This window comes from Hermetia illucens, chromosome 3 (genome assembly GCF_905115235.1).
Source record: "Hermetia illucens chromosome 3, iHerIll2.2.curated.20191125, whole genome shotgun sequence".
In the NCBI taxonomy this organism is placed as follows: domain Eukaryota; kingdom Metazoa; phylum Arthropoda; class Insecta; order Diptera; family Stratiomyidae; genus Hermetia; species Hermetia illucens.
The window spans coordinates 19,943,543-19,966,474 of NC_051851.1; the positions used below are offsets into that span (position 1 = coordinate 19,943,543).

A 22,932-nucleotide genomic window follows, 5' to 3' on the forward strand; every position below is an offset into this window, starting at 1 on the left:
GAAAATAAACATTTGGTCTTAGCTGGATTTATTCGTACACAAAATTCATCGGTTTCCATCACAAATGGATATGCAAATTATCCCCGAATTAGACCAATTGTCCTTACTAAAAAATTTGTGTCCTAACTGATCTGATTCTATTCTAGAATTCAATAATAAAAACTACTTTGTAACACTTCTGACGGTAGCGATTTTTTAAAAATTGCTGCGATATTGCATTGCAATTTGTTTAAAATTTATTCTGGAGTACTTCGCCTCAGTAGAAGTTGTTTCTTATCAGTTCAACATTCCGCACATATAGTACTCATATATGTGGTGCGAGACACTACATTCTGTACATTTTTGAATGATGCTTTCTTCAAATGACTGAACAATGGAAATTAACTTGCAGGCATTACTCAATGACTTAAGGGTACCTATCGACATGGAGATCTAATTCGACAGTTGGAAAATGTTTGAATGACAGTAGCGTCAGTGGATTCAAAAGAAGATTTTATGCAATCAACCTCTTAATTCGATTATTTTTTCATTGCACATCGATGCGTCCATAACCTAAACAATTGTCTCATATTGAATTTTTGCATGGCTAAAAATATATCAAATCATTGAGGCTATTGCATCAACATGTAGAACACCATTTTCACTCGTCTGCATACCTTTAACATGTATTCGGGTTGAAAGTCAACCTTTAGTAATTGCTGACAGACAGTATCAATCTTTTTCCCATGGAACCATCGTTTTAGGTGAATATATTATTGTGGGAACGGAGCATGACTTTACCAGTTGCTGAAAGTTTTACAAAAAGTATTTTGAGGATCGCAGAGGCAGACCACACATCTTTCTATAGATTGGATAACCATTTGTCGGCAAAATCACGTGTTGGATTCTCTGCTTCTTTGATTACGACATACATAAGTTCGTGGTGCTCGGATCGGAGTTAATTATCTGGTGACGTAGTCAAACATATGATATTATGCCATGATGAGGCTTTATTTTTGAGTGTCGGAGTACGCGAGTGAGTCCAAAGGTGTTACGTATGGTATCTTAGTTTTTCGAGTAAATGAGGTGAGTCTAGTAGAACGCACGACGCTGTTTTTAGTAATGTAGAGTTATCTGATGAAATAGTACAAAGTGAAGATGAAAGAGAAGATGCATATTAGTTTGCAATTCATTTAATACCAAGGCCATAAATGCCAATGAAAGCAATTGACTCCATGCGGGCAATTTCCATTTGATTTTTACATTCCGGGCCGTCCTATCAATACAATTGTACCTTGTTGATATTACTCAATTGGGTATTGGAAATGAATGCTAACAATGCGCTCGATGCAAGTGTTCTATTTATCTGTGTAGAACCCTCTAAATGCAAAGCGCCGTAACGCTTACAAATATGACGAAAACCTTTATTAAATTCTTATTTATGTTTACAATAGTCTTACCAAATGTCGAATAACAAAAAAAAATAAACTAGGTCAACATCAATAGTGAAATTTGCGTATACGAACACGTTTATATTTCAATTACCTGGCCTGATGTGAAGTGGATATTTATCTCCAAACCAAGAAAACCGATCTGCTCGTACAGCTGATCAGTTTATCTTCCCTTTTCCTAAAAGAACTGAAAAAATTAATTAGATTCGTCCATAGGGATGTATTCCTGAATGGCCGCTTCAACATACCTACCAGAAAGGCAAATGCAGGGAAGCAGCATTCCACAAGCTCATAGCAAAAATTGAGAAAATCATATCTGAAAAGGAAAACGACTTAGGCGTATTCATGGATATCGAAGGTACCTTCAACTATATTTCACTGCAGCGATTTGTGACGCGACAGGACAGTCTGGAATCGATCTGCTGTTAATCAATTGGATTCTTAACATAATGAAATGGAGCACGATTCATATATTTGTCGGACGAAAGTCTATTATAACAGGATGTCTTAGGAGGAACTACTTGCTTTAATATTAACTCTGACGCCTGTCGATTATATGATTCCAGGATGTTTTTGGGGAGATATACACTCTCGTAATTCATAAGAGAAAGAATTGTTGACAATCATACATGACTCTTTTGAGGTTACACGCTTGATAATCTTACCGACGGGTCAGTCATGGAAGTCGAATCGAGCTAAAAAGTGTCCTCGGAAAACCCGAACATGGAATTAGTCTTACTTCCCGGAACAATGACAACTATACTCCGAATATCTCTAATCTACAATTTACCGCAGTGTCGTCAGTCCCGTCGCTCTCTATGGTTCTGAGTGTTAGCCAACTATAAAAGACAATGAACGCCGAAATGCGACAATGGAGACGAAGATATTGCGTTGGACTAGTGGCGTGACATGTTTCGAAAACTATATTCCTGGTAAGGAGGCGGCTAATAGAGTGGCTTGCTACAGATCTCGCTTCACAATTGTAGGACACGAGTCAATATTTTACATCAGGCCATCTTCTGTCAAGTTAGCCCTGAAGAGTGAAGTTGCAAGGGTTCACGTAGTTGCATGAAGAAGTTAATTCTTGCTAGCAGGGGTTCAGAGCGACATTTTTATTGCCCTTTAAAAAGGTGGACCCTGGTGGAAAGACAGGTGGGTGTTTTAATGGGATACTGCTCTTTAAATTATCACAAAGAAAAAGTTGGGATGATGGTCTCGGCTTAATTTGAGGAAGTAGATGAGACAGGCGAACATTCTTCTGCAAGGCTTTCTTCAACGAAGGATGTACACACTCTCTTCCTTTAGAAAATGTTCTCAAATTCACAAAAACCTACGAATAGCGAAGCTGCTACCCCAAGAACTAAACTAACTGCAACTAACCCATTCATTTCTACTCGCTCAACTGGAAACTAAAAGTAGAACTGGAGAAATAAAAGTGAACAGAAATTAATAAGTGTTTTTCCTTTACAATTTTTTTGATTGTGACAAATCTTTGACATATCTAGTGGTAGTACCTAGAAAGTCTAAACCACCAAATAAATCTACATATATTAAAGCCCATCAGCTATGGAGGATTCTACGCAGGGAGAATGGCGTGTGGAGCTTTCTTTGAAAGCCAGCCGGACGTCAATGTGGTACTCGCTACTTCTTACAACCAAAAGGGAAAGTCCCTTGAGTGGTTTTATGAGTTCAACAAGCAAAATAAAAAGATCCCTGTTTAGCGGAAAGGGGGCATGAACATGAAAATAAATTGAGTCCTTTAATATTCGTCAAGGAGCATGTTCAATTCCGTCCATGTCGTTTTGGCGCCACATATATTACGACGGCGTACACCGCATTTTTTGGCATAAACATTTTTCATTGATTGTTAAGCTTAAGGACTGTTTTCTCCGGATCATGTCATTTTGACGATGCATATTTCGACCCAAGAATCTTGGCAATTATATTTTAACTCTGGCAGGTGTTACAATTACTCTGGTCATTTTTTCAATTGCATAATTTCCGACTATTCTAACGTAATGAAAGGAAAAATGCTGCTAAAAATACGCCAAACTGTTAAAATTACCTATAAGGTTACAGTAGAGTCGCAGCCATCCGCTATTCTGTGCTAGCGCCGTGCCAGCATCGTAACGTTTAAAGATCATTTTCCCCTAGCTAACGAGTGTTTGTGCACTCTTACTGATATATGCTGACTAGAGGTGCATGCAAGATCACCTTAGTAGGTAATGTGATATCACATCACTTTTTGAATACAAACATCACTTCTCATTACCCTAACGGTAAGTATGATGCTATATCATCAAATATTAACACTGGGCTTCCGATAGTAACAAATATTACTTATTACTGGGATAATTTGTCCTGCATTTATTATATTCACAGCGTAAAGTGTAAAACAGCACCAAATAGGTATCTATGAAAAATGAAGAAACCTTTCATGCAAGAGAAGAAGAAAAAAACAAAAGATCCCATAAGGATATAAGATAATATTATAGATAGTACAATATTTTCACATGCAAAGAACAGGGAGTTATTATTTTTGCGAACGAGCATTACTTCACATACGAAATTGAAATCGCCCAGGAAACACCAGCACCAACAGCCGACATTCATTTCAAACCGTAACATTACAAATCAAATTAAGTACTAGCACTGAGGAAGGAGGCACGTGGTCTCCGAAACGATCGTATGCGGGGAAAAAATAAAAATATTTACAGCATAAGGAAAGAGAACCTATTATATTTCCCTTTTTTCAACTTATATACCAACTGTAAAAAAAAACATGGACACTAATTTCAAATTACAGATCAATTACATACTTAAAGCTAAAAATTTGTATCCTCGTATTCACATGCATCCAAAATCATTTGCTAGCCCAAAGCCAGCCTCGTAAGGAACTGTGTTAGGTGGTAATTCACTTCTCAGTGCTTTCGCTAGACCCATTTCACAATACACGGGATCAGTGCATGGGTCCAGCGGCTTTTTCGCAACTATTCCACCGTTGCTGTCATCTCCCGTACAGTTCCTTGCTAGTGGCTTTTCGGAAGCCCACAGTCACTTTGGCCGGATTCGCCCTCCTTTTTCGGTAGAGACAATGTGCTTCATTCACTAGATGCACACCCTCAGCGCGAGTGGCCGGTATGCAGAGCTCATCCTTCTCTGGTTCACTGTATTGTCCAGTTATCTCGTCCAGACAGGAGCCGCGTATAGCAGAATGGATTTCACGATCCCTGCGGTAAGCAGCCAGTGACTAAATTTTCGCCCTCCAAAATTAGGTGTATCCTTGTTAGAGGTGAACTAGCCTTTGCTGCCTTTTCGGGTGCAATTTTGCATCGATCATTACCTCCAGGTATCTAGTGATCGATTTTAAAACTACCTCGTGATTACCAACTTGGATTTTGACAGTATTGTTTTTTCTGCGATTGGTAATAAGAACCGCCGTCTCATCGTCCGCCACGTCCAATAGTCACGCTTTGATGGCATTAGTGGTTTCACTTTCATACAGTTCCATGTCCTCGAGGTATTTTGCAACTACTACCACTGCCAGTTAGGCTGCAAAACCAATGAATGCTGCATCTTTTGACACGCGAAGGCCGAGCACTCCATCATACATTATGTTCCACAGCAAGGGGCTTTAAGTACGGTTTAGCGAAGGGGTTTTATTGTAGTCTTATTAAAAATCTCGAATTATCGTGCACCCAAACATTCTTAAATAAAAAAAATCCACTAAACCTTTCATACCTGAAGTGTCGAGTTTCCGGGTTCCGAATTGCTTTCTATTTTACTACAAATCATCATGTTTATTCACTAAATTTGCGATATAAAATATTAATCTGTACACGTACTATACGTAATGTAATAAATGAGACTGCTTTAGAGGGGAGAGTTGAGCTAAAGAAAATCGTTACATGAAAAAAGATTGGCCTGTCCAAAGTAAATTTCCTTTAGGAACAATGAATGTGAAACATACATCTATACCTGGTAAAAAATTTCTTCAAAGTCATGCTGCTTTGGAACATTTACACAAAATTATTATTTCAGGCACAAAATTAAAAGAGGCAATTTTTGTAGGTAACAAAAACTTTTATCTACTATGTAAGTTATGAAAAAAATAGTCCTGATTTATCAAAAAAACAACAACAAAACTCTCTCAACATACAAGTTATCCATTCAACAACCTTTCTCCTAAAACTTAGATGTGACAAAAATGGCGAGTTTTTCACCAAAACGTTAATATTTCTTAAGAAAGGGGGAAGTGATTTTGGAGACGAAAGTTTATTAGAAGAAGAAAATATATAATTATTTCCGAATTATCATAATCTCGGCAGATGCCGGATTTTACCTAATACTAGCACTAAGTGCCAAGCATTTAGGCTCGGACGATCCTACCTACTTAAAAACTAAAGGGACACTGGTGGTGGTGGCCGGTGGTAGGTCAGTGGGAGAATCCGTCGAGTACTCCCCGCAACATCGAGCACGAATGCAGAATGGTGTACTTCTGCATGGTTTGAACCAGACTGTGCGAAAGTCCCAGGACATCAAGGGAAGCCGTCAGGGATTTAGGTACAATACCTGTAGCTGACAATATTATGGGAACTACAACCACCCGCTCGAGACGCCAAATTTCTTTGATTTCCCGAGCCAATGGCTCATAGTTCACCTTCTTCTCCACGTATTTCCGTTCAATGTTGCTATTATGGGGGATAGCAACATCAATAATATACGCGGAGCGACCCGTCTTGTCAACTAACAGTACGTCAGACTTATTGTGTGCGGTATGGCGATCAGTCAGAACTTGCCGGTCCCAATACATGCTGTAAGCAGAACTATCAAGTACTGCTTGCGGCTCATATCGGTAAACCGGACATGTTCCCGTGATCAGCCCATGCTTATATGCAAGGTTTTGATGGATAACCTTACATACAGCATTATGCCTGGTGATGTATTGCACCGGTGCCATAACAGTACAGCCAGAAATGAAATGGTCCAACGTCTCTAACGCCGAACCACACATTCTGCACTGGTCGTTCTCCACCCGTTCTTTCATGATGAGCTTTTTATAAGCTCGGGTAGCGACCACGCCATCCTGAATGGCACACATGAACCCCTCCGTCTCAGCAAAGAGCTCCCCAGCACACAGCCATCTGTTCGACAGATGCAAATCGACAAATGGCTGCCAAAGACAATTCACGTGTTTACCGTGCATTGCCTTCGACTTCCATTCATCGATCCGCTCTTGGTCCGACTTCACCCCACTCAGAGGATTGAAAGATCGATCCTTCAAGTTAAGTGGAGTCAGTCCACAGTCTGCCTTACAGACAGCCGCATGCAAGAGACTCGCCTGCTCTTTGCTGTAAAAATAAGCGCGCAGCGAGTCGACTTGGCGATGATGTTGTGCCGCCACGTCAACCACGCCCCTACCTCCGATGTCACGAGGCAGGTTCATCTGCTCCACGGCAGACTTTGGGTGATGTATTCGGAATTTGGACATAGTTGTCCGTATCCGTCGCTGGACGTTTTCCAGGTCGGTCTTCGTCCACGGCAATATTCCGAATGCATAAGCCAGTGAAGGGATAGCGAATACATTCAACGCGCTTATTTTATTCTTCCCCGAGAGATGCGATTTCAGCACGAGCTTTACACGTCGCAGGAATTCGGACAGCAGAGCATCCCTCAGATCACCAACTCGAGCATGGGTTCCTTGCAGAATTCCTAGGTACTTGTAGAAGTCTGTCTCGGTCATAGCTTCGATGTGGAGATCACCAATGCTATGTCCGGCATGCGGCTCGTGATGACCTTTGCAGATAGCTTGGATTCGACACTTGTCTAATCCAAACTCCATCCGAATATCACGGCTGAACAAGTCTATTATTCGCAACAGACTTCTAAGATGGTTATCAGTACCAGCATACAGCTTGATGTCATCTAAGTACATCAAGTGTGTCAGTTCGCACTTAGCACGTAGGCCATACTTTATTGCAAAACCATGCCCTCTAGCATCATTCAGTAGCCATGAAAGGGGGTTCAGTGCCATACAAAACCAAAGGGGACTCAACGAATCCCCCTGGAAGATGCCCCTCCGTATACGGATGGGCTCTGAGGTATTAGCACCCTCAGATGTACGCACTGATAAGGTGGTATGCCACCCTTCCATGACTGTCGCCAAAAACTTTATTAGTTTTGGATCAATGCGATACAGATGTAGGATGTCGATTAGCCAGGTATGCGGAACGCTATCAAAAGCCTTGGCATAATCGATATAGCAACTGAAGAGGTTTCTTTGGCCTCTAGTTGCTTGTCCTACAACTACCGAGTCGATAATGAGTTACTCTTTGCAACCCCTTGACCAACTCGGCAGCCTTTCTGCTCCTCGGACAGAATGTTGTTGGTCTCGAGGTGCGCATTGATCCTTCCACTAATAATGGACGTGATGAATTTGTAGAGGGTTGGTAAGCAAGTGATCGGTCTTGTGTCTGCGGGGTCCTCCACCGTGTCCTTCTTAGGGATAAGGTAGGTAATCCCCGCAGTGAGGAAAGGTGGAAATTCCTCCGACCGACTCATGACCTCATTTATACTGCATGCCAACCGACTGTGTATGCTGGTAAATTTCTTATACCAGAAATTCTGCACCCGATCCAGACCTGGGCCCCTCCAGTTCTTCGAGCTGTTTATGGCTCGTCGAACTTCCTCTTCGGTAACATCCGTGAAATTCATGCCAGGTGTATTGGCATGGCGGGTGCCTTCGGCGGTGATCCACTCAGCGTGCTCAGCATGCTGGGCAGGTAACCCCCAAAGTCCGCCCCAATACTCTTTCGCTTCCGTCACCGAGAACTGTATTGTCTGGGCGCTCTGTTGGGATTCGTTGAGAGATCTGAAAAAGATCCGCTGGTTCCTCGCGTATGTTGCATTCTGGACACGTCTGGAATAACTTTCGCCATACCGTCGTAATCGACTGCATATGACAGAAAGTTTCTGTTTTAGTGTGTCCAGAATTTCAACCACGGGTGTCTCACAGGGGATGGCATAGTTCCGGTAAACCCTCTGCACTTTGTTTCTCACCCGTCAGCTGGCATTGCCAGTGCTGATCTGAATCAGTCTAGCAATGTCCTGCCTTAGTGAATCCCGCCGACGTTCCAAACGAATTTTCCATGGTGGATCTCTTTTGTCACCCAAACCAATAACACGAAAGCGAATCTTCTGACCGTGCAATCTGATAGCCGCAACTGCACCACAATACAGAAGTGATTGTAGTTGCAGCAGCGACATATCAGCACACAGTCGAGATGCAATCTCATCATTGATTTGAGATCGAATTCCCGGAGTTGCTGCAGATGCATAGAGCCTGGGAATACCTGGTCTATGCAAAGGATCCATATCCGAGAATTCTATACACGCTCTTTGGAATTCGTCCCGAACCTCAGCGGAAACCTCAGCTGGACGGTGGAGAAGACTGCTTCGGCGAGTACAGAACCTGTTGCCTGCAGTGCGGCGTGGTGTTGTTAATGCCGCCGCCTCTGCCCCCATCGACTCTCGGTCACCAGTTTCCCCGATGACCTCAAGTCGAACACGTTCCCTGATGGTGGCCGGGATTGTGTCGCTGCGAGTAATAAAGCGGTACTGGTCTGCGACTCGCTGCACAGTCACGTGCGCGAATTGCGGGAAACGCTCGACGAATCTCTGGTGCAACAAGGGGCGGTAAGATGTTGCACCTGCCCCCGCCGTTATTTCGTAGTAGGAGCGGATGATGAAGAGGTTCATTTCTTCAGTCCATTTCATCTGCTTCCTACGCGAACCTGCTGAAATGGTCGCCACAGGTTGTGGCGAAACAGCTGCAGCAGGCGGAGCTGTGCTCCTGATCGTCGTGGCGCCTAGACGTCGAACCGCCCCACGATTAGCGGTTTCGACGCCGTGCTGTCCATTACGAGAGCCCGACCCAGTCACCAAGTCAGACAACTCCCGCCGGTTATCCGTACCGGACCTTAAATTTCCTCTTCTTCTCATTTTTGATGGTGCATTTTATCTCTAGCTGCCAGGTGTTGAGATAGCTTCCTTAGTGACTAATCTGCAAGACTGCAAAGTTCCTGCACTTTCCTCACCTACCCCCTGAGACGCTGCGGTGGCGTACAGCCATTCAGACTGAAGCTATCCATCCCTCCTCCTTTCACAACCGGGCTTGGGACCGGCTTCTGCGGAGTTAGTTTATAATTATTATTTTTTTCATTTTATATTTCATGTAATTTTTATTTTTTATTATTTACGATTATATTTTTTTAATCTAGACGTGATGGATTTTTTAACAATATATTTCCCGTACGCAATACACTAGAAACTTTAAAAAAATACACATTTAACTGAAAATATAAAAACCGTGCAAATATTAATTTTGTTTTATTCAACTCAGCAGTTCAACAGTTTTATGGATAGCAAGCACTTTGACCCATTTAATGGCGGCACGTGTAAAGAACTTATCAAAAACAGGAAAAAGCCCTAGAAGTATTTTCTTTGAAATAATGCAGATTAGTATACAATGATGCAATTCTAATATCATTTCATTATTAACTACCACAAGATGAGTATTACGTAATACTGCGAAATTAGCATCACGTTTTGATTGATTAAATTCTGTCGTTCATTGGAATTGTGCCGCCAACTCATAAAAAGTAGTGCTGAGCGTTTTGCCTTAATCAGCCAGACTTTATGGACCTCATCTCAGTTTCCTGATTGTGTTAATTTTGCGCAGACAATGAGTTTAATGCAAACAACATATAAATGCGCAATCACGTAAACTCACATAGTTCTAATTCGTTAATTGCTAGCATTCCTAGCAAAATTAGCTCTGAAGTGTGACCGTAATTTTCGTCATTGCTTTATCTTTATTGCAATTCTAAGAGAAACTCAGAGATATACACAGGAATAAAATAATTCCGTCTTCCTTATCATATATTAACGGGCAAAAGATGAATAAACTTTGTGGCAGAGTTTTGATGGCGAAAATGAGTGCAAATTTAAACAGAAAATTTATTTCCATGTCAAGGTTTTTTTTATACAATTTAGGAAATGGGAGTGAATTCAGGCAAAATTGACACTGGAGCAAGTTACCTGGACCCTTATATGAGCTATGGTTTATTATAGGAAAATTAATATGGTGATACAAATGACGTAGAAGAATAGAGAGTCTTGTCTCAGTAAGAGATAAATTCTATTACCATTGGTTTACTGCCAGAGCATCTAAGCATTGTCAAAGCTCCTTTTTCCCTGAAACGTGGGGGGGGGGGGGGGGGGGGTAACATAATTGGTACTCCAACGTGCGAACATCACACTTGTCGGCATAGTGGAGCGATAAACATTGTTTCATGGAGAACCAATCGTCATCAAATATATTAAAGGAAATGAGGACAGTATCTGCTGGCGAAGGATGGCTCTATATACGGATTTTTGCCGGACGATCTGATAGTCCGCGAAAGTGGTTTCCACACTGTGGACCCAAGAGATATACGGAATCGGGTTACTGTCAAATATTTGTAAGTCCTGGACATAGTCCCAATTTTCTCCATATCCTTTTTACTTTGAGGGAGTGCGAGAGTTGATTGATTTTGCGAGTTAGAAGGCTGGCACCTGTTTGCTTGCTTTAAGGACAGGAGTCTCACTTCTCTCTTTTCTGAAATCTAGATTTGCACATTTAAGGCCTCGGTTAATTGCCTCCAAATTCCATTTTCTATAAATGGTTAGTAGTTTTATCTGATAAAATGAAATGGAATGGGACGCGAGTTTCCCTTCAAGATATACGAAAAAATATCTTTTTAATACATGAAGCTCATTGAAAATGGCTTACATTAATCTTCACAATCATTTTAATGCACTTAACTAATAAATATTTGATCCATGTGTCTATTGTTCTGAAGATAATGGAATCAAACAATATATGGTAATCATGATAAATTAGTTAAGGGTTAGTTTAGTTTAGTTAACTGGGGGGAGCCGCAGCTCCGAGCACTCAGGCCATTATTAGGCCCATTGTACTATCCCCGTAGTTGCCTATTCAATGACTTCCCGCCTACGGTATTCGGAGGCTTTAGCGAATCTGAGAACATTCTCCAAAGGCAGAGAGTGTGCAGATTCTTCATTGAAGAAAACCTTGCCAAGGTGTCTTCGTCTGAGATCTGAGGATGACGGGCAGCTGCATAAAAAGTGCAGGGCCGTCTCCTGCTCCTCCTCACATTGGCTGCACACAGCCGAAACCACTACCCCAATCTTTTCCATATGGTAGTTTAAGGGGCAGTGTCCCGTCAAAAGCCCTACTAGGGTTTTCATGTCCGACTTCTTAAGAGACAACAAAAATGCCGCTCTAGTGGCCCTAGGCTCCTTCACAAGGATTTTCGCTTGCCGGCAAGAGTCCAAATTTTTCCACTCGGTTGCGTGAATCCTTGCAATTTCACCCTTCAGAGTAGACTTGACAGTAGATGGTCGGATTCCAAGAGCTGGTTCTGGCCCCACCATTGTGGATCCAGACCCTCGGCGAGCTAGTCTGTCAGCCTCCTCATTGCCGGCGATGTTAGAGTGCCCCGACACCCACATCAGGAATGTTTCGTTCAGTCGGCCAAGTTTCAGCAGCACCTGACGACAACTCCACACCAACTTGCTTGATATGTTGTTGCCATTTAGTGCCAATAATGCCGCCCGACTGTCGGAACAGATTCGAATGGTGCGACCGCTCCATTTTTGTCGCAGACATTCTTCTGCTGCCAATGAAATGGCATATATCTCCGCCTGGAATATGGTCGTCATTTTTCCGAGAGGTCGGGCCTGTTCTATAATCGGATTCTCCGAGAACACCCCTGCACCCGATCCATCCTCCATGACTGACCCGTCGGTGAAGATTATTAGGTCTGTAATCTGAAAAGACTCATGGCCACTTGTCGACCATTCTTCTCTTTCGGTGATTACGACAGTGTATGTCTTTTCAAAGACGAATCTGGAAACCATATGATCGGTCGGTATCAGGGCTACCGGATGTTTTTCAGGGAATTTCCAGATAGACGCATGCCCGTTGGATTGGCCGCCTTTCCACGCACCAATGGTATCGAGCCTATATGCGTCGTTGGCTGCTTTCCGTTTCACCTCCAAGTGAATGGGGGGTAAATTTAGGATAGCTTCAAGTGTCGCAGTCGGCGTAGTACTCATCCAGTAATACTTAGGCAACCAAGTCTCTGAATCTGCGTTAGCAGCTTCCTGCTGTTAGCAAAGTTCAGTCTTGGCCACCAGACGATGCATGCATACATCAAAATGGGTTTTATTATGGATGTATACATCCAGTATATCCATTTAGGTGAAAGTCCCCAGGTCTTACCTATCGCATTCCTACAGCACCAGAGCAATCTGCAGGATTTCTGATATTGTTCCTGGATATGATGCTTCCACGTTAACTTGGAGTCGACATGTACTCCAAAGTACTCGACTGTTTGTGCCAGCTGGATTTCCGCCCCTGCTAAGGTGGGTGCGTATAGCTACCCCACCTGACGTTCCTAGTGAACATAACTAATCCAGTCTTCCTAGCGTTCATCGTGAGTCCATTGCGGAGGAACCAGCTGTGGATTACATGCAGAATTGCATTCAAGCGGTCACATACGGTGTCCGCAAACTTGCCGGTAATTATTATAGTCGTCCGCAAATGCTTGCGCGAAAACTTTTTTGTCCTCCAGGAGCCACAGCAGAGTATCAATCACCAAGAGCCATAACAGTGGAGAGAGAACCCCTCCCTGTGGGCAGCCCCTGAGACATCCTGCTTCAATAGACTTCTGGCCGACCGATATGTGGATTTTTCTCCACTCTAGCATGTGAAGGATCCAACTGATTAGCAGCGGTTCGATTCCCTGCTGTCTTGCCGCATCACAAATTGCCGCGAATGAGGCATAATTGAAGGCACCTTCGATGTCCATGAATGCGCATAAGGCGTATTCTTTTTCGGACATCGCCTTTTCAATTTATGCCGTAAGTTCATGGAGTGCTGTCTCCGTGGATTTGCCTTTCTGGTAGGCGTGTTGCCTATGGTGAAGTGGACACTTAGGAATGTGTGTATCCCTTCTGAACCGATCTACTAGTCTTTCCAGTCCTTTTAGCAGAAAGGACGTTAGGCTGATCGGTCGAAAGCTTTTTGCGTCTGTGTAGATGGGTTTTCCTGGTTTGGGAATGAACAACACCTTCACATCCCGCCATTTAATTGGAATATAAGCGTGTGCTAGGCATGCGCGATATATATTCCGAATATGTAGACCCATGGCATCCATTCCTTCTATTACTAGCGCAGGGATGATGCCATCCGGACCTGCAGACTTGTATCTATGGAACGAGTTGAATGCTCATTTCACTCGCTCCAGTGATACTACTTTGCATGCCAGATTCCAGTCTCTCGGTTGAGGGCTGTATGCACCTGTTGGCCCCGAGATTAGATTTTGGATGCTGCCTGGGAAGTGTACTTCAAGCAAATGATTTGCCATTTTTTCATCGCTTTCTGTGTACTTCCCATTCTGTAAACGTAAATAACCCAGTTTCTGGCTACGTTCTTTGACCAGAATCCGCTTCAGCTTTGAGGTTGCCTCAAGAGAGTTAGTCTCTTCGCAAAAGCGTCTCCAAGATGATCGTTTGGCCGATCTTATGCTCTTCTTTAAAGCCTTCTGTACCTCTTTATAGCGATTCCAGCTAGTGCTTGACTCACCCTTCAGAGCACGATTGAGGAGCATCCTTGTCGTTCTCCTCTGTTTTGCCAAATCAGAGTTCCACCATGGTGTTTTACCCTTCTTTGGCATCTTGAGTGGACAGCTTTCTTCGAAAGCTTCTCTCATGCTAGTTGTGACCACCTGGGTTGTCTTCTCAATTCCAGTAATGGATTTGATGCGCTTCCCAGGGATCGTGATTCGGGCGCTCAATTCTGTTCGATACATTACCCAATCTGTCTTCCTCGGATTCCGAAATGGAGTGGGTGGAGGTGGATCCATGCCCATAACGAAATCAATGCGTCTGTGATCCGAGAGTGTGATATCGTTTGATACTCTCCACTCTCCGATCAGAGCCGCAATGTCAGGAGATGCCACCGTGATGTCGATGACCTCTCGCCTGACCACGTTAAAGAAAGTGGGTTCATTACCCACATTTAAGATCAGCAAATCGGTTCCTACTAGATACTCCAGTAGTCTCGATCCTCTTGCATTGATGTTCGAACTTCCCCAGCATATGTGGTGAGCGTTGACATCACATCCTGCTATTACCCCCATGCCTCTACTTTTGGCATATTGGATAGCTCTGATGAATGTTCCACTGGGAACGTCTTCTGCGTCGTAGGGGAAATATGCAGAGCACCATAGTATCTCTTTATCTCCCTGTTGACTTTTTACGGTTAGCTTAGCCGATGTGGTGTCGCCATCACATAGGTCGTTAACCAGGTTAGCCTGGAAGTCTTTGGAGACTACCATGCAGGTGCGGGGTCGATCGCTTCCATTGGCATACAATAGGTCAGCATGTTGGAAGTTTAGGCCCCTGACTGCCCCACCAACAACCCACGGTTCTTGTATGAGGTATATAAATGTCTTGCAGCTATTGATCCGACGACTGAAAAGTGCAGTCGCCGCTTTACAATGCTGCAAATAGTTAAGGGTTACATCTGTTTGGATTTTTTTTCTTTAATTATTTTTATTGGCTCAAATACGCTAAAATATCCTTAGATTCCGAATGAATAGCGATCATGTACAAAAACAACTTAGAAATATTTTTAGAATTAGTTTCTCTGGAGTAACTCCTATGAAAAAAAAAATCGCATTTAAGTCACAAAACACTCAGTTTTCAATATGGCAAAGATACTGGGCGCAACATTACAGCACCCAGAAAACAGCTGTAAGAGCAAAACATGGTTGTGGAAGGCCAATTGTATGAGGCTGGGATAGTTGAATAAAGTTAAAAAAAAAATTTATGAACCATATTATTAAGATTTCGAAATGGGCTTTTCTCGAAACTACATTTTTGAAATCGGCGAGCGGTAGAACTCGAAAGATTTTCTTTTAATAATTTTTTTAAATCAATTTTTTTCGTCGAAAAGGCGATTTTTTTAAGCCTCGCCTTTCTGCCAAAAGAAGTAATATCACTCGTATGTCCTGAATTTGAGTCCATGGCCTTAAGGGAACGATTACTCGGACACACCTCTTAACTGTGTTCTGAGGAACAACAGCTATTATCGTCTGATTTCCGAAACTATCGTGCTATCATATTACGGTTTCGTACCAGGGCAGAGGCAACTCATCAGACACTGCTTCATCTCTGCCTAGAAGCAGCGTGACAGAAGTTGACAGTTGCTCTCGAATTGGTCCGGTTCGACATCAAGTCAATACGGATTTAAACAAAAATAACGCACTATGTTTTGACGGGATGGCACTTAGAGTTATTTTCACCGGAAATGTGCTGTGTTCTCACACTATACACTATAAACTATTTTCAGATATTCAACCCGATTACTGTGTTTTCACGGATACACTCTGCTCAGGCGCCAGTCAACTTTTATTTCTATAAACTTTTCGGTCTGGATTATCCTTATCCATACGCATTTGGTGATTTTATTGACAACCAAACGATCGTGATATCGCTCATAAATTTTATCATTATATAGTATTGGCTACAGGATCGTCTATCTTCCTATAGGAGACTCTCCTGTGGGTGGCAACTTCAGAATACACTTAAAATTTTCCCGGCTGTCGTAAAAGGCATTTGAAAGGGGTTAGAAATTTGCAGGCTAGTAACATGCAAATTTCGAAGCGTTGCTGTAATTTCCTGGCTACGACCTTTGGCTATGGAAAACAAACTATGATTGGATTCTGGTATGTGCACACGCTCCTCGAGAACAGCATCGAGGATTTTCAGAATTCTCACTTTCTACAAATCGGGCGAGCTGAAGAGATGAAAGAAAGACTTCACCACAGTCCTTAATCGTATCACATCCGATGAAGTTTTGTATCTTGTAGATGAATTGGTTAATCACCGTAACCAGATACGAACTGTTCCTCCTAACAGAAAAGAAATCATCTCGCCGATCAATGCACTGAAACGGAGCAAATCCGCTCGGCTTGACGGTCTCCCCGCAGAGTTATTTGTAGCTCCACCTGCAGGTTCTGTAGTTAATCCAAAGAAGAGCATTCATCTTAATAATAATAATCGTTGGCGCAACAATCCATATTGGATCAGCGCCTTGAAGTCTGTTAGAGCACTTCATTCAAGACCGTAACGGTACACTATAGTAGACTGTAAGAGGCAATGTGGTCAGCATTGCGCTTGCCCGAGGTTATTACCCTGATTTGACTCAGGTACTCATTCACAGCTAAGTCGACTGGTATCCGACGTCAAATCACACTACAAACCCCACTGCCACCAGTGAGATTTGAACCGCTACCTTCCGTACGACAGCCTTGTGCCCTAACCACTCAGCTATCTGCATTCATCTTGATTGCGGCAATTGGAGGGATATATGCGTGCTCCCTGCCGTTGCGAAGGACCTTATTGATAAACAGAGAGCAGGCTGGTTTCGGCTCTGGATCTGCCTGCATTGGCCATATCATTCGAAGAATCATTTTGGAACAGTAGGCGAAGTTTAGATCTTCAACTCACCTGCTCTTCATCGATTTCGAGAAGGTTTTCGTCAGCGTCAGCAGGAAGGGTGTCTAGCGTGGTCTGTGCAGCTATTATCAGAGCGATATATGATGGCGCAAAATGTTTTGTGCTGCATCGAGGTAAAATCACAGGAGAGTTCACTAGAGTTGTATCTTGTCACCCACATTATTTCTTCTTGTCATCGGGGGCGTTCTTCATGCTATGCTGACCGGAGGATGTGGAGAAGTTTAATGAAGTTTACCGACTTTCCTTAACACCTCGATCACGCTGCATCTGTTTGCCCTCTCATCGGGTCATGGACCTTGGCCATATAGCTCTGGATTTGGAAAGAGAGGCAAGTAAAATTGGATTGAAGATAAACAACGCTCTTTCCCTGCCCGCATTAATGGGCAGAGCATCAAAGGCATCGCTCAATTTGTATATCTTGGATTGCAATTTAGGCTGTCCGTGGCACCGAACTGAATGTCGATCAATGCATTAATAGCACTAGATCCACTTTCGCTGGCCTGTCAAACACCTGAAAATGCAGTTATCTCATAACCAAGATAAAGTTGAGACAGTTATCTGCTAATGTTCTTTCTATATTGCAATATAGGAGTAGTACATGGAAAGTGACCAACACTATCGCGACTTCGTGAAAACCTATTTGCGATGTATCATTGGAATACACTGGCCTGTTATAATTTCAAACAAAAAACATGTTCGGCGTACAGGTCAGTCATCTGTGGAAAATGTGATTAGTGGCCGACGAGTGGATCACCTTAAGAGCAGGTTGCACAAACCAATAGAGGAAGAGTGCAGGCGTCTCGGGAAGTCCTGGAGGGAGTTGAAGCGCATTTCGGCAGACCGCTCGATGGCGTGTTAGGTGGTTGACGCGCTATACCCCAGCCGGATTTCGTCCTCATAACAATTGTCAATTGTGACTTTCAACTCTTAGATAGAAGAAATTTTCAATAGTTTTAAAGTTCCAATCTCTTATCTTTGCTGTTTTTAGTTAGCCAGTGATATTTGATCTTGTTGTTGATCTCGTTTTGGGTGCTGAATTTGCCGCGACGAAGCCTTACTTTCATTAATATGAAGGCAGTTTGCACATCTCCGGCTGTTCTTCATATTATGTCAATATTGTTAGCATAGGCCAGTAGTACGGTGAGCTTGAGAATGACAACGCCTCAACAGTGACTAAGGCTAAGTTCAAAAGGATGCATGATGGAGCGTCCTCTTGTCTTAGCTTAGCTGGTGTAGTTGGCTGGTTCTATATTTAACTAATTTGGCTGTAATTCCATCGGCTCCTGGCTGCTTATGATTTTTACATTTTACATTTACATGCTGCCCGTACGGGGGGGTTATGAACGGACGACCCTCATTCATCTGCTGCTTATCAAGTACATCATCATTACAACTTATATATACAGTGACGGTCATAGAGGTAGTCTAACTGCACTTGGAGCGTCTTAGATGAGTTACGCTAGGTTTCTGTTCTGTTTGTAGAATCAGCCGTAAACTACGAAGTACATTATAACAATGTTTGCAGCAAAAGATGGAAAGGAATGGAGCACACGGATCGTTTTACAGATTATGTGTTCAAAACTGCCAAAAACCCAGTTTCGGCTGGAAAAAATCTTAAAGGCATTCGGAATGGACGTTTACGTAGCCTCAATAATAATGAAATTTATGAGCGAACCACAACCGCCTGGTTGTGGATAAAATGCGGCTCAATAAGTTGCGGTGGGGAGGTCGCCTAATCCATATGGTTGACGATGATTCATTTCTAAAAGTCGAGAGCGATGGCTTAGGACAGGACACTATACAGCTTTTAGGGATATAGATTAAAATTGGTGGATTTCGGCGTAAAACCGGGATGTTTGGAGTTCCTTACTAAAGCAGGCCTAGACGGGATACCGGTTGTTGCGCCGTTGATGATGATGATAGACGCAAAAGCCGTGAAAGAACATTTAATTTGACAACCCTCCTTTCCTTCAGCTCGTCCACAATATTTTAAAAACTGAAACAAATTCGTTATAAAGCGGCATCTCCTTAAATCGTTGACGTGAGATGCCGAAGTGAAAAAGGATTACATGAAAGCCACGACAGCCCGATAACACAGGCAGCTAAGGACTCTAGTTCTATTCCAGTGCAAGATTCAATTCCACCGAGATGTTAAATACGCTTTTTTTAAAGGCATGAGAAAGGCTGAATTTTTCAATACTTGCGAGCCGTATTTCCGAACCTAGGTAGCGTAGACACCTGGAAACGTCATCAAAATACTTCGATTGGGCCGCATTTATCTGCTCATGTACCTGCACAGTCAATTCTCACTGCTTTTCTGTCCCCATAACTGACTGAGATCAAGCAGAATGGCCATCCTGATAATCCTATTTAAGCTTGATAGTTTTTTCCACATTGGGCCGATAAGGGTTATTTGGCGTGCTAGTTAATATCATGCCTATGATGACCACCAGGCAATTTTCTCCCAAATCGAAAATAAGACAACCAATTAGGACGATGAAGTAGCAAACAAGATAAAATAAATGTTAATTTGGACTGTTTAGGCGGCCAGTAACCGATTGAAAACAATTCGTCATCCGGCTGGCCGGAAAGAATATTAGGTAAACCGGTAACTGTGTGCGTTGAGGGGTCCGGCCGTTGGTCGCCGGACAGGCCGTTTAAGTAGCGTGTGTTCTGATTTAGATGCTCACACACAAAAATATCTAAACTTTACATCCTGCTTACAAGTACTTACAACTCTTTTCCCACAGCAGGAGCAGGACGAAAGAGAACTCCAACTGGCAGCTCAGCAGGACGTCTTCTCGATCCCTGATGTTACCGAAGAGGAACTTTGGGAAATCTGCAGACGTATTGGGGACAGTAAGGCTCCGGGATTGGACGGAATTCCGAACAGGGCTCTGAAGGTGGCGGTCAAGGCCAGACCAAGGTGGTTCGCAAGCACATTCGAATCGTGCATGGCGGAAGGAGTGTTTCCCGCCCAGTAGAAGATGCAGAAGCTGGTCTTGCTACCGAAGCCCCGAAAACCACCCGGCGTGCCCTCTTCATATCGCCCTATTTGTCTCTTAGACACCATGGGGAAGATGTTGAAGAGGGTGATATACAACAGGCTGCTCCTGTTCATCGAGCTTGCGGGTGGTCTTTCAGAGCGGCAATATGGGTTTCGGTGAGCCCGTTCTACGGTCGATGCAGTAGCAAAGGTCGTGGAATTGGCTCGAAATGCAATGGCCATGGGCAAATGCTGTGCTCTGGTGACGCTGGACGTCAAAAATGCTTTTAACTCAGCCAACTGGGGCTGGATTAAGGACGCTTTGGCCAAACTGGGTGTTCCTAGCTACTTGGCTCAGCTCATCGAGAGTTACCTTTCGGACAGACTTCTCTGGTACGAGACGGACGACGGGCCGAAGAAGTACATTGTGACAGCAGGTGTGCCTCAAGGTTCTGTATTGGGACCGCTGCTGTGGAACATAATGTACGACGGAGTGCTTGGCCTTCGCGTGCCGGAGGAGACAACGCTGATTGGTTTTGCGGACGACTTGGCGGTAGTTGCAATTGCAAAGCATCCCGAGGACGTGGAGCTTTATGCAAATGAAGCCATTCATACCATCAAGTCATGGTTACGAATGGCCAAGCTGGACCTGGCGGACGAAAAGACGGAGGTAGGAAGAACAACACGGTTACCATCCAGGTTGGTAATCGTGAGGTCGTCTCAAAATTGGTTGTCAAATACCTGGAGGTGATGATCGATGCCAAGCTGAGTTTCAAGGGACACTTGGATTATGCGCGAGAGAAGGCAGCAAATGCCAGCTCATCCCTTGTAAGGATGATGCCTAACGTGGGAGGGCCGAAGTATAGTCGCAGGCTACTCATCGCGGGAGTAGTGAGGTCGATCCTGCTATACGCGGCCCCTGTCTGGGCGGGAGCGTTGAACCACGCTGTCGACCGGAGGAAAATATGTTCGGCAAACCGGCCAATTGCGCTAAGGGTGTGCAGCGCATTTAGGACGGCGTCGACGGAGGCAGTGTGTGTTATCGCAGGAATGATCCCTATAGATCTTCTAGCGAGCGAGGCACACTGGCTCTACGAAAACGGAAGGCAAATCCAGCCGAGGCGAATACGGATTTCCGAAAAGCCATCAGGAGAGAGTTGTGTGGCAAGTGGCAACAACGATGGGATAACTCCGACAAGGGCAGGTGGACCCATACATTGATCCCGTGTATCGAGAAATGGGTCAACCGAAAGCACGGAGAATTGAATTACCACCTAACACAGTTCCTTACGGGACACGGTGGCTATAGGAAGTACTTGCATCGCTTCGAGTTGGACGAGTCTCCCAACTGTCCTGAATGCGGTGCTACACTCGAGGACACGTTATGTTCCATTGTCCCAGATTTCTGCAGCATAAAAGGAGGTTGAACAGCATCTTAAGGGCGGACATCGAGCCCTCCAACCTGGTGGAAGAGATGTTGAAGTCGGAGGAAAACTGGATGGCGGTAAATGAGGCAGTAGCCGTGGTGCAGACAAAACTCCTGGAGTTGGATCGAGCTCGGAAGGCGGCGCGACGGAGACGTGACATGGACGAGCTGGTATAGCGAACCAGAGCCTCCCCCGCGAAGTAATACTTCACTGTGGTCCCGCGGGGAGGGGCGGAAGAGTGGGGGTGATTTTAGTGGGTGTGAATCCCACACACTGCTGCAACTTGGCTCAGCAGCGTATTTCTAAGATTTCCACCTCCATCCATAAAAAAAAAAAAAAAGTACGTGTATGGTGTTTTCAATTTAACAGGCGGTGGGATATAATATGGACTGTTCAAGCGAAACTAAAAGGCCTAACAGTTCGTACATAGCCGCCTTAAGAAGCAATCCTCAAACTAACTCTTCATATATGTTCCCTGGCAAGAAGGAATGACGAGGTGGAGATAGTTTGAATATTTCCCGAATATTTTCAAAGAAAAAAACAAACCATTTTTCCAATTTTGAGATAACTCTGCTTAAATCAATAGGTAAAACGCATAAAGACATTCACTCACCCAAATTTAGCTGTTTCAGGCTCCAATTCAAGTAATTCACGAATCGGTGATTTTGGCACTGAATTACTGAACTGTTCTATTGCAGGATAGGCGCTGAGGTGTGTATGGCTTTGCCCTGCTAACTTGTTGGTAAAAATTCCGTGTCTTGTGCGGTTGCTTCCTGTACTTCTCGAGTTGACAGAGCTGTTAGGTCTTTTATGTGTTGTGATTCGAGCCCGGAGCACCATACCAACGAGATAGTCATATGAGTTGACATTGGCCCTGTCTGTATCAATCCGCGCTTTTGCCTGGGGCCTATACTCTTTGACCGCCTCTATTCCTTTCAATCGTCTTTTACGAAGCACAGGAAATATTTTCAATGGATTCAAAGGGCTTATGCCTGAAAAGCGAATTGGTATCATTCTTCTATTAAGACAATATGCTTCCCTTCCTTGACGGGAGACGAACTTGATCATAGAGTCCATATTATTTAAACAAAGCTCTTCATTGATACTTGAAGCATTCATGGCCTAAGTGTATGCCCCGGAAATTCATAAAATTGTTCTTCTTAAATTAAATTGTATTCTCGCACATGACTTTGTAGGCTCAATTAATTGTTTAGAGACTCAAATAATAACTTCAATGGAAATGTTACTACACATTCATGTACGTATTCATGGGATGTTTCCGTCCCATGCAAGTCTAGATCAATTGATATCGTACTCAAGAACAGTTCATTGTCGTGAAGTAATCAGTAATTTATTACGAAACCTAATGATTCGGGAACAAAGGTTGCATAGAGTCGTCTGCTTCGCTTGCAAACTCGGATCGGAGCATGTAACTTAG

General features: G+C 43.6%; 1 protein-coding gene across 1 annotated transcript in view; it reads left to right on the forward strand.

The window, feature by feature from the left end:
- Window positions 1–712: 712 nt before the first annotated feature.
- LOC119653240 (solute carrier family 52, riboflavin transporter, member 3-B) overlaps window positions 713–22,932 on the forward strand; it is a 43,837-nt gene continuing 21,617 nt past the window's right edge. Inside the window, 1 exon segment of the mRNA XM_038057839.1 lies at window positions 713–1,065. The gene's annotated coding sequence lies outside the window, so the exon portion shown is untranslated.